The following is a 12,013-nucleotide window of genomic DNA, read 5'->3' as shown; positions in this document are numbered from 1 at the left end:
GCCCAATATGTCAGATATTTTTCCTTTTGCTTAGCGACGATTGTGTTGGGTCGAATTCTTTGTGTTACGCTGTCACTGTCCTGTGGCTGGTTATTGTTAGTAGTGTTAGAAGTTACTTCACTGAGTCCCAGGACTAGTTGACTGAGGGTATTCTTCTTTATGGTCAGCTCTTGGCATTTCAGGGCGTCGTAGTGATAGCATTGGGGGTTGCTCATTTGTAGGTGATTCCAAAATTTGGTGGCTCTTTTTTGGATAGTGATTATTAATGGATATTGGCCTAGTTCCGCCCTGCATGCATTGTTTACTGTTTTCCTTTGAGTCCGGAGGATACTTTTACAGAATTCTGCATGTAGGATCTCAATTCGGTGTTTGTCCCATTTTGCGAATTCTTGCTGAGTTAGCGGTCCCCATACCTCACTGCCATAGAGTGCAATTGGTTCAATTACTGATTTGAAAATTTTGAGCCAAATGCTAATTGGGATTTCTATTTGGATTGATTTTTTGATGGCATAGAAAGCCCTTCTTGCTTTCTCTTTCAGTTCATTCACAGCCAGTTTGAAGTTTCCCGTAGAACTGATTTTTAAGCCCAAGTATGTGTGGTTAGTGGTTTGTTCAATTTTGGTTGTTCCTACTGTGAAATTTATTTTGGGTCCCTGATGTTTGGATCTTTGCTGGAACACAAGGACTTTGGTTTTTTGGGGATTTATTGTCAGGGCCCAAGTCTGGCAGTACAACTCCAGCAGGTCCAGGTTCTGCTGTAGACCCTCTTTAGTTGGTGACAGCAGAACCAGGTCGTCGGCATAGAGGAGGAATTTAACCTTGGATTCATATAGGGTGAGGCCGGGTGCTGTAGATTGTTCAAGTAGTTTTGCCAATCCATTTATGTAAATATTAAAGAGTGTCGGTGAGATTGGCGAGCCCTGCGTCACCCCCCGCCCCTGTGGGAAGTATTTTGTTTGTTTGTCTCCAATTTTAACTGCACATTTGTTGTTTGTATACATTGATTTAATTACATCATATGTTTTCCCTCCTACCCCGCTTTCAATAAGTTTCAGGAATAAACCGTCATGCCAGATGGAGTCGAAAGCCTTCTGGAAATCTACAAAGCATGCGTAGATTTTGCTTTTGTTATGGTGAACGTGTTTGTCAATTAGGGTCTGTAGGGTGAAGATATGATCGGATGTTCTATAGTTTGGCAGGAATCCAATTTGGCTTTTACTCAAGACATTGTGCTCCTCAAGGAAGTTTATAAGTCTTTTGTTTATGATGCTACAGAATACCTTCCCCAGGTTACTGTTTACACAGACGCCTCGATAGTTGTTTGGGTCGATTTTGTCCCCACTTTTGTATATGGGCGTTATGAGTCCTTTGTTCCAGATATCAGGGAAATAACCGACACTCAGAACCAAGTTGAAGAGTTTTAGGATAGCCAGTTTCATTTTGTTGTCTGTGTGTTTAATCATCTCGTTTAGTATGCCGTCTGTCCCGCAGGCTTTTCCTGGTCGCAGGTCCTTGAGTTTTTGAAAAAGTTCTTTTTCTGTTATTATGGCGTCTAGCGGGTTTTGGTTATCTTTTATGGCCATTTCTAGCTTTTCCAGTTTTTGGCATATTTGGTGTTGCTCTGGTCTTAGTGTGTTTTTCTGGTATAATTTTTCAAAGTGGTTTACCCATGTGTCCCCATTTTGAATGGCCAAATCGTCGTGTTGTTTTTTGTGTAGTGTTTTCAAGTTTTCCCAGAAACAATTGGAATCAATGGATTCCTCCATGGAGCTGAGTGTATTCTTAATATATTGCTCTTTTTTGGTTCTGAGTGTGTTTCTGTATTGTGTTAGTGTCTGACAATAAATAAGGTGTAATTCCTTGTTTTCTGGATGTCTGTGTTTTTGGTTTGATATTTTTCTAAGTTTTTTCCTCATGTTATGGCAATCTCGGTCAAACCATTTTTCATAGTTTTTTGTTTTGGGTTTGTTCTTGCAAGCTTTCAAGTTTGCATTTGTTGCCAAATTATCAAAAATATTGTTTAGTTTAATAACTGCCCGGTTTACGCCTTCTTTATTGTGAGTGTATATGTTATCCAGAAAGGTGTCTAAGAGAGCTTGAGTTGATGCATTGCTAATTGTTTTCTGGTATTTTTCCGTGTCGTTTTTGGCCCATCTGTACGATTTTTTGGTGTTGTACAGTTTACTGGGTTGTGTTTCTATGTTGTTTGTTTCTGTCTTTTTGAGGAACATAGTAATTTGACTGTGATCTGACAGTGTTGTTTGTGGTTTGACTGTGAATGCTCTGAAAGAGGATGGGTCTAAGTCTGTAATCATATAGTCTACTGTGCTGCAGCCAAGAGGTGAGCAATAGGTCGATCTTCCTAGGAGGTCTCCTATGAACCTACCATTGACAATGTACAGACCCAGGTTTCGACAGAGCTGTAGTAGCTGTTTTCCATTGGTATTTGACTGCTTGTCGCAGTTATGCCTGTATGGAAGGGAAGGGATGTCAAAGTGGTTATTCCCGAAAACGTAATTGTTTCCCTGATTATTGGTGAAGTCTGGTTCTTCGCCCGTTCTTGAATTGAGGTCCCCACAGATCAACACGTTCCCCTGGGCCTGGTATTGGATAATTTCCCCCTCCATGTTGGAGAAGGTGTCCTCTTTAAAGTACGGGGAATCGATTGGGGGGATATAAAGTGCGCAAATGTAAACATCTTGGGTGTTTGAGATAATCTCCCTCTCAAGTTTGAGCCACATATGGTTTTCGCCCTTTTTTATAAATTTGATGTAATTCTTAAGTTCTGTTTTAAACCAGATCAGTATGCCTCCGGAGTCTCTGCCTTGGGTTACACTTGGTAATTTATTGGAGGGGACCACCAGCTCAGTGTACCCTTGGGGACAGCCAGTGTGTCCTTTTCCTTTATACCAAGTTTCCTGTAAAATGATGATATCTAGGTCTTTAGTTTCATCTATGAACTCTGGGGTCCTACTCTTCACGTCTCGCACTGAAGAGCGTAGACCTTGGATATTCCAGGTCGAAATATATAAGGATTTCATGTTAAGTTTGATCTTTTACTATGATAGGTTAAAGAGTGGTACGTGTTTGTCGTGTCTAAGTGTGGGGAAAAAAAGATCACTTCAGTTGTCTATAAAAGTTAATACAATTTGGTTACAGTTCTTTCTATTAATTAGTCCTTGATCCATAAGGCGGAAGTAGATGCTGCTGCACATCTGCTTATTGTCTCTTAATGGATTGTTTCTGTCTGAGGTATTGCGTACGTCCTGTGCATCTCTCCCTCTGTCTGGCTGGGAGCGGTCCTATTCCCCTGTGGGACAGGAGTGGTGCAGGTCTGATATTGTTGTTTTGCATGGGGATCCTCTCTGGTCTCGGTTGGTGTGTTGGTGGTCTTTGTAGTGTTCCTGATATGTACCCCGCTGATCTCTGGTGGTCGGGGGGGGGGTCCTCTTGGAGTCTGGGTATGGACCCGGTTAAAAGCGACGTCCTTCAGGGCTTTAGCAAAGATCGATATTCTTTGCCTTTGGATGTGGACGTGGTCGTAAAGACATTCCTCATCGAGGGTGGGGTGTTGGGCCAGGTGTACGTTGTGATTTGATTCGCAGTCTCTTGCTATGCTGGCATTTATCTCATGAATTGTGTTGTTGTTGAAGTCTGTTCTCGGCAATATTGTGGAAACAGTGATTCTAGTGTTTGGAAATGTACTGCTTGCCTTCCTAATCATTGCTCTGAGCGATGTTGCTACCTCTTTCTGTTGGGCCTTTAGGTCATTTGTGCCCGTGTGTATTATTATGTGTTGGGGGGAGCCTAATCTGGCTTTGGTCAGCCATCCCATGGCTCTGTTTGTTGTTGGGCACCAGATCTTTTCTACTTTACTTCTAGGGAAAAGCTTTTTCTCCCATAGAAATTTCCCATTTGAGTCTATGAGTATTACGACGTCAGCCTTGTTTGTGTTTACTGTCTGGTGGCTTTCGCTTGGACTCATAGTGTGTGTGCTGGGCTGGGGTGTCTGGTGTGTGCGTATCTCTTGTGAGCGGCTCGCTTGTGGTTTCACGGTGGTGGGGGAAGATTGCGAATCAGTATGCTGGTCGGTCTGTGTGGCACCCCTTGTATTGTGTGTCTGTTGCTTTTGTTCCGTGTGGGAGTGCAGCCGTTCCGTCCGGCTCTGTCTTGTCTTATCTCTAGCCTCTGGTTGCTGGTCTAATGGTGTTATCTCTCCTCTATGGCTCTCTTCTTTTTCCTGCAGCTCTTTCACCTGATTCCTAAGTAGATTCACCTGGTTCTCAAGTAGATTCAGCTCTCTCTTGTGTCTCTCCCTCTCCTGATTTTGTTCGTCATTCATTTTGAGGAACTCCTCTCTAAGTTTAACCATCTCTATCTCTAATTGATTAAATTTATCTTTTGGTTGTATCTGTCTGTGTGATCCCGGGGTATGTGTCTGGTCGGCCCTGGAAGGCTCACTCACTTCCTGGCTAGGCTGGTCGGCCCTGGAAGGCTCACTCACTTCCTGGCTATGCTGCTCTTCTCTTGGTGAGCTGGGAATGTTAGGGGGACTATGTGTGGCTTCCTCCCTGGTAGTTATGCTGGGGTTTGTCAGTTGTATCGTGTGGCTGTGGTTCCCCGGGGTTAGTGTTGGTTTGAACTGTGTGGCTCGTTCACCTCCTGACCAGGCAGATTTTCTCCTGGTAAGTTGTCAATGTTGGGGGGAGTGCGGGCCACTCTGGGGCTGTTCCTTCCCCCCTTAGTTAATCTTTTCAGTGTCCTGAAGGTCGTTGCAAATCTGTCGAGGTTGCCTTGCACTAATATTGTTCCGGTATTGTACGCGTTGACCGTCGTGGTTGAACTGTCTCCTGGTGTGTTAATTTTCATTATGGACGCATTTGCGGTATTTTCTAGCTTAACATTGGTATAGTGTGATTTTATTGCTGTGATCCAAGCCGCTGGCTGATGTGAGTAGAAAATGAGGTTACTTTTTGTCCCATTGTTGTAACAGTCAGCAAAAAGAGTTTCTGGTTTTTCTCTCATCTGATCATGCTTGATCGCTTTTATAGCTTTTTTTGCGGTGTTGGGGGGAATCTGGAAGCGGGGCTGTTGTGGATCTTCTGATTCGCTCATTTTTGGTAAAGTATTGTTGATCTTAGAATAAGCTTTTCTGGGGCCCCGGGTTTGGTGTTTCCCTCTCCCAGTTCGCGAACTTTCCCGGTCCCCCTCTCCGACCCCGTGGTCCCTGAGCCTCGGCTCCTGAGTTCACCCTTCTCAGGTCTGAATCTGTGAGCTGCTGTTTCCCGGTGCCTTCGGGCTGTTCCCCTCCCCCTCAGAGGTCTCTGGGCCTCTGTCTCGGCCTGGCTCCTCGGGCCTTTCCCTGGCTTCAGTCTCCCTCCCTGGGCCCTGTACTCACAGTCTTGGATTGCTTCTGGGAGCCTTCTGGTTGCTCCCCTTCTCCTCCGATGTCTCTGGGCCTGGCTCCTCGGGCCTTTTCCGGGCTTTCTATCCCAGCCGCCGCTCGGGCTGTGCCTCGTTCGCCGTTCGGGTGCTGGACTGCGGCCGTCGCTCGGGTGCTGGACTGCGGCCGTCGCTCGGGTGCTGGACTGCGGCCGTCGCTCGGGTGCTGGACTGCGGCCGTCGCTCGGGTGCTGGACTGCGGCCGTCGCTCGGGTGCTGGACTGCGGCCGTCGCTCGGGTGCTGGACTGCGGCCGTCGCTCGGGTGCTGGACTGCGGCCGTCGCTCGGGTGCTGGACTGCGGCCGCCGATCGGGCCGTGTCTCTTTCGCCGCTCGGGCTCCCCGAGTCACCTCGCTCCGGCTGCCGCTGCGTCTCCGTGCGGCCTCCCCGATTCGCCTCGCCTCGTTTCCCGAAGCGGCCTCCCCGAGTCACCTCGCTCCGGCTGCCGCTGCGTCTCCGTGCGGCCTTCGTCGAGTCACCTCACCTCGGTTCCCGATGCGGCCGAGTCACCTCGCTTCTGCTGCTGCTGTGGCCCCGTGCGGCCGCTGTTCTTTGGTTTGTACATTTCTTCCCTTATTTCTTTATTGCTTTGGCTTTTTTTTTCTAATTTCCTCTGGGTTTTTTTTTCCTTTGGTGGTCTCTTTTGCGGTCTTTTCCTTCCTTACTTAATCTAGACTAAACTAAACTTAAACTTAACTAAACAAAACTAAACTAACTTAACTAGAACTAAATTTAACTTTAAAACCTTTTTAAACTTGAAATGAACCTTTTTTTCCCCACTTTAAACACTAAAAACACTAAAAATTCAGCAGCCCATCTTCAGCGTGTGTATTCACTCTGTCTGGCTCTCTCAGACACGCTCACTATCTCCCTCTGTTGGTGTCTCTCTGCATCACTGTACTCAGTCACACCTCTCACTATACAATACAATACAAATCACTTTATTGGCATGATAAGGTACATCTTGTGTTGCCAAAGCATCAAAATACATTTATGGTTGAACACATAAACGCGGTTCCATTCATACAGTGTATAAACAGGTATATCCCTGAGTTTATAAATATACATTCGCCTTGTTTATATATACTCTTGTCTTAGTTTACTGGTTGTCCCTCTGTTCATGGCAAGCTGTAAAATAGTGTGCCGCCAGTGTTACACAGCTTCTCTCCTCCCCCAGTAGGAATGGGAGTTTTTGGTTGTCAGTCAGATTTCTGAATTCAGGGCATATTTGTGAGAATTTTTGGTAGAAATTCTCTCTGATGCCCTGATATTTTCCACAGGCTGTGAGGAAGTGCATCTCTGTCTCAACTACTCCCTGACTGCAGTGAGGGCATATCCTGTCTTCTCTTGGCAGCCTGGTCTGCCTGTGTCTGCCTTTTTCGATCGCTAGGCTATGTTCGCTAAGTCTGTACCTTGTCAAGGTTCTTCTCAGTTTGTTATCCTTTACCATGGTCAGGTAATCAGCTATGTTGTATTGTCTGTTTAGGGCCAAGTAGCAATTGAGTTTGCTTTGGGTTTTTGTTGTTTCTGCCCAATATGACAGATATTTTTCCTTTTGCTTAGCGACGATTGTGTTGGGTCGAATTCTTTGTGTTACCCTGTCACTGTCCTGGGACTGGTTATTGTTAGTATTGTTATTAGTTACTTCACTGAGTCCCAGGACTAGTTGACTGAGGGTATTCTTCTTTATGGTCAGCTCTTGGCATTTCTGGGCGTCGTAGTGATAGCATTGGGGGTTGCTCATTTGTAGGTGATTCCAAAATTTGGTGGCTCTTTTTTGGATAGTGATTATTAATGGGTATTGGCCTAGTTCCGCCCTGCATGCGTTGTTTACTGTTTTCCTTTGAGTCCGGAGGATACTTTTACAGAATTCCGCATGTAGGATCTCAATTGGGTGTTTGTCCCATTTTGCAAAATCTTGTTGTGTTAGTGGTCCCCAGACCTCACTGCCATAGAGTGCAATTGGTTCAATTACTGATTTGAAAATTTTGAGCCAAATGCTAATTGGGATTTCTATTTGGATTGATTTTTTGATGGCATAGAAAGCCCTTCTTGCTTTCTCTTTCAGTTCATTCACAGCCAGTTTGAAGTTCCCCGTAGAACTGATTTTTAAGCCCAAGTATGTGTAGTGAGTGGTTTGTTCAATTTTGGTTGTTCCTACTGTGAAATTTATTGTGGGTCCATGTTGTTTGGACCTTTGCTGGAACACAAGGACTTTGGTTTTTTGGGGATTTATTGTCAGGGCCCAAGTCTGGCAGTATGACTCCAGCAGGTCCAGGTTCTGCTGTAGCCCCTCCTTAGTTGGTGACAGCAGAACCAGGTCGTCGGCATAGAGGAGGAATTTAACCTTGGATTCATATAGGGTGAGGCCGGGTGCTGTAGATTGTTCAAGTAGTTTTGCCAATCCATTAATGTAAATATTAAAGAGTGTCGGTGAGATTGGCGAGCCCTGCGTCACCCCCCGCCCCTGTGGGAAGTATTTTGTTTGTTTGTCTCCAATTTTAACTGCACATTTATTGTTTGTATACATTGATTTAATTACATCATGTGTTTTCCCTCCTACCCCGCTTTCGATAAGTTTCAGGAATAAGCCGTCATGCCAGATGGAGTCGAAAGCCTTCTGGAAATCTACAAAGCATGCGTAGATTTTGCTTTTGTTATGGTGAACGTGTTTGTCAATTAGGGTCTGTAGGGTGAAGATATGATCGGATGTTCTATAGTTTGGCAGGAATCCAATTTGGCTTTTACTCAAGACATTGTGCTCTTCAAGGAAGTTTATAAGTCTTTTGTTTATGATGCTACAGAATACCTTCCCCAGGTTACTGTTTACACAGATGCCTCGATAGTTGTTTGGGTCGATTTTGTCCCCACTTTTGTATATGGGTGTTATGAGTCCTTTGTTCCAGATGTCAGGGAAATAACCGACACTCAGAACCAAGTTGAAGAGTTTTAGGATAGCCAGTTTCAGTTTGTCGTCTGCGTGTTTAATCATCTCGTTTAGTATGCCGTCTGTCCCGCAAGCTTTTCCTGGTCGCAGGTCCTTGAGTTTTTCAAGAAGTTCTTTTTCTGTTATTATGGCGTCTAGCGGGTTTTGGTTATCTTTTATGGCCTCTCCCTCTGTTGGTGTCTCTCTGTATCACTCACTGTACTCAGTCACACCTCTCACTATCTCCCTCTGCTGGTGTCTCTCTGTATCACTCACTGTACTCAGTCACACCTCTCTCTATCTCCCTCTGCTGGTGTCTCTCGTTTTACGCTGAGAAGGTAATCACTTCCTCCCTTCGAACACCCCGTTTATCTTGTTCCTTCCTGCCGTCTGCCCAGGCTGCTGTTACTCTGCTTTCCTCCGAATCAACCCCGTCCCACACTGATCACTGACCCACAGCTCCCTTATCTATTCTACCAGTTACATCCTCAACAAATTCCAGTAAATTATTCAAACACGATTTACCCTTTGTAAATCCATGTTGACTTTGTCCGATCCTGTCACTGCACTGGAGTGTCCGCCTAGATTTTTGTGCTCAAGTCTCTGGAGTGGGACTTCCCACAACCTTCTGACTCAGAGGCGAGGGTGCTACTTACTGAGCCACTGGCTGACACATTGCCAACCCACCATTTTAATGTATTATTTATTCATTCATGGGATGTGGGCGTCGCTGCCAAGGCCAGCATTTATTGCCCATCCCGAGTTGCCCCTTGAGAAGGTGGTGGTGGGCCTTCTTGAACCGCTGCAGTCCGTGTGGTGAAGGTACTCCCAGTGCCGTTAGCGAGGGAGTTCGAGGTATATTCTCAACGAATATACATTCCATGGAGAATTAAACATGCCACAGGAAAAGTGGTCCATCCGTGGCCAACTAAAGATGTTAAGGAGATTATTACATTAAAAGAAGAGGCTTATAATCTTGTGCAGAATAGTAGAATGTCTGAGGATCGGGAGAGCTTTAGAAACCAGCAAAAGATGACCAAAAATTGATAAAAAGGGAGAAAATAGAATATGAGAGTAAAGTAGCAAGAAATATAAAAACAGATTGTAAGAGCATCGACAAGTATGTAGGAAGGAAGAGAGTAGCAAAAGTAAACGTTGCTCACTTAGAGGCTGAGGCAGGAAAAATTCGAGTCTCACTCCACAAACTTCAGTACATAATCCAGGCCGACACTCCCAGCGCAATAATGAGGGAGCGCCGCACTGTCGGAGGGGCAGTACTGAGGGAGCGCCGCACTGTCGGAGGGGCAGTACTGAGGGAGCGGCGCACTGTCGGAGGGGCAGTACTGAGGGAGCGCCGCACTGTCGGAGGGGCAGTGCTGAGGGAGCGCCGCACTGTCGGAGGGGCAGTACTGAGGGAGTGCGGCACTGTCGGAGGGGCAGTACTGAGGGAGCGCCGCACTGTCGGAGGGGCAGTACTGGGGGAGCGCTGCACTGTCGGAAGGCAGCACTGAGGGAGCGCCGCACTGCCGGAGGGGCAGTACTGAGGGAGCGCTGCACTGTCGGAGGGGCAGTACTGAGGGAGTGCGGCACTGTCGGAGGGTCAGTACTGAGGGAGTGCTGCACTGTCAGAGGGGCAGTACTGAGGGAGCGCCGCACTGTCGGAGGGGCAGTACTGGGGGAGCGCTGCACTGTCGGAGGGGCAGTACTGAGGGAGCGCTGCACTGTTGCAGCGGCAGTACTGAGGGAGCACCGCACTGTCGGAGGGGCAGTACTGAGGGAGCGCTGCACTGTCGGAGGGGCAGTACTGGGGGAGCGCTGCACTGTCGGAAGGCAGCACTGAGGGAGCGCCGCACTGCCGGAGGGGCAGTACTGAGGGAGCGCTGCACTGTCGGAGGGGCAGTACTGAGGGAGTGCGGCACTGTCGGAGGGGCAGTACTGAGGGAGTGCTGCACTGTCAGAGGGGCAGTACTGAGGGAGCGCCGCACTGTCGGAGGGGCAGTACTGGGGGAGCGCTGCACTGTCGGAGGGGCAGTACTGAGGGAGCGCTGCACTGTTGCAGCGGCAGTACTGAGGGAGTGCCGCACTGTCGGAGCTGCCGTCTTTCGGATGAGACGTTAAACTGAGGCCCCGTCTGCCCTCAGGTGGACGTAAAAGACTCTGCAGCCTCTATTGGAACAAGAGCAGGGGAAGTTATCCCAGGTGTCCTGGGTTAATATTTATCACTCAACCAATAATCACTAAAAACAGATGGTCTGATCTTATTTTTAATCTATTCATGGATTTATGGGATGTGAGCGTCGCTGTTAAGGCCGGCATTTATTGCCCATCCCTAGTTGCCCCTTGAGAAGGTGGTGGTGAGCCGCCTTCTTGAACCGCTGCAGTCCGTGTGGTGAAGGTACTCCTACAGTGCTGTTAGGGAGGGAGTTCCAGGATTTTGACCCAGCGACGATGAAGGAACAGCGATATATCTCCAAGTCAGGATGGTGTGTGACTTGGAGGGAAACTTGGAGGTGGTGGTGTTCCCATCACATCGCTGTTTGTGGGAGCTTGCTGTGCGCAAACTGGCTGCTGTGTTGTCTACATTACAACAGTGACCACACTTCAAAAAGTACATCATTGGCTGTGAAGAGCTTTGGGATGTCCCGAGGATGTGAAAGGCGCTATATAAATGCGAATCTCTTTCTTGTCTATGGAACAATAGCGTCCCATCCCTGGTCAGTCCCTGGACACTCCTGCAGGGATCCTGCAGGACACTCCTGCACTGGGCCCTGGGTGCGTCTCTGCTCCGGGACCCGGTTCCTACCGCCCAGAAGGACAAGGGTAGCAGGTGCATTGGAACACCATCACCTCCAAGTTCCCCTCGAAGTCACACACCATCCTGACTTGGAGATACATCGGCCGATCCTCCATCGTCGCTGGGTCAAAATCCTGGAACTCCCTCCCTAACAGCACTGTGGGAGCACCTTCACCACACGGACTGGACCCAGTACATTTAAAAGAAAGACTTGCATTTATATAGCACCTTTCACTACCACCAGACATCCCAAAGTGCTTTACGCCAATGAAGTATTTTGAAGTGTGGTCACTGTTGTAATGTAGGAAACGCGGCAGCCAATTTGTACACAGCAAGCTCCCACAAACAGCAATGTGATGATGACCAGATAATCTGTTTTCTAGTGATGTTGGTTGAGGGATAAGCGCTATATAAATGCAAGTCTTTCTTTCTTTGAATAAGGTTAGATTTAAAAAAATAGAAAATAAATTTATATTTAAGAAATTAAGATCATGTTTTTTTAAATCAAATAGATTACAATAAAATTAAAGAGGGGTTAAAATGAGCTAATGTTTTTAAGTGTGACTAAGTGTAAGAGGTTGAAGTGAATGAGAAGTTTGAGTGGAATGTGAAAGTGCTGCTCAGGTTGAACTGGGCTGAATGTGGGTCCTGGGCCTGAGGCTGGGGGAGGGGAGAGGAGGGGGACCTGGGCCTAGTCTCCAGGGCCCAGCCCGCCCACTCATTCCCGCTCCCGGCGCCTCTCCGGCCCCACTTACCCCAACTCCGGGGCCTTATCGGCGGCTAGCGGGTGCCCACTCCCAGGGTGGCTCTTTCTCCGCGGCTCCGGCGGGTTTTTTAAACCCGGTTTTCTT

At 47.3% G+C, this 12,013-nt stretch overlaps 1 pseudogene; it reads left to right on the top strand.

The window, feature by feature from the left end:
* LOC147110212 (uncharacterized) overlaps positions 1-12,013 on the top strand; it is a 151,610-nt pseudogene that overhangs the window by 73,042 nt on the left and 66,555 nt on the right.

This window comes from Somniosus microcephalus, chromosome 12 (genome assembly GCF_052327205.1).
Source record: "Somniosus microcephalus isolate GS21.2 chromosome 12, FLI_Smic_1.0, whole genome shotgun sequence".
Classification (NCBI taxonomy): Eukaryota; Metazoa; Chordata; class Chondrichthyes; order Squaliformes; family Somniosidae; genus Somniosus; species Somniosus microcephalus.
The sequence above is the reverse complement of the archived record's forward strand: the minus strand, read 5'-3'. Positions and strand labels throughout refer to the sequence as shown.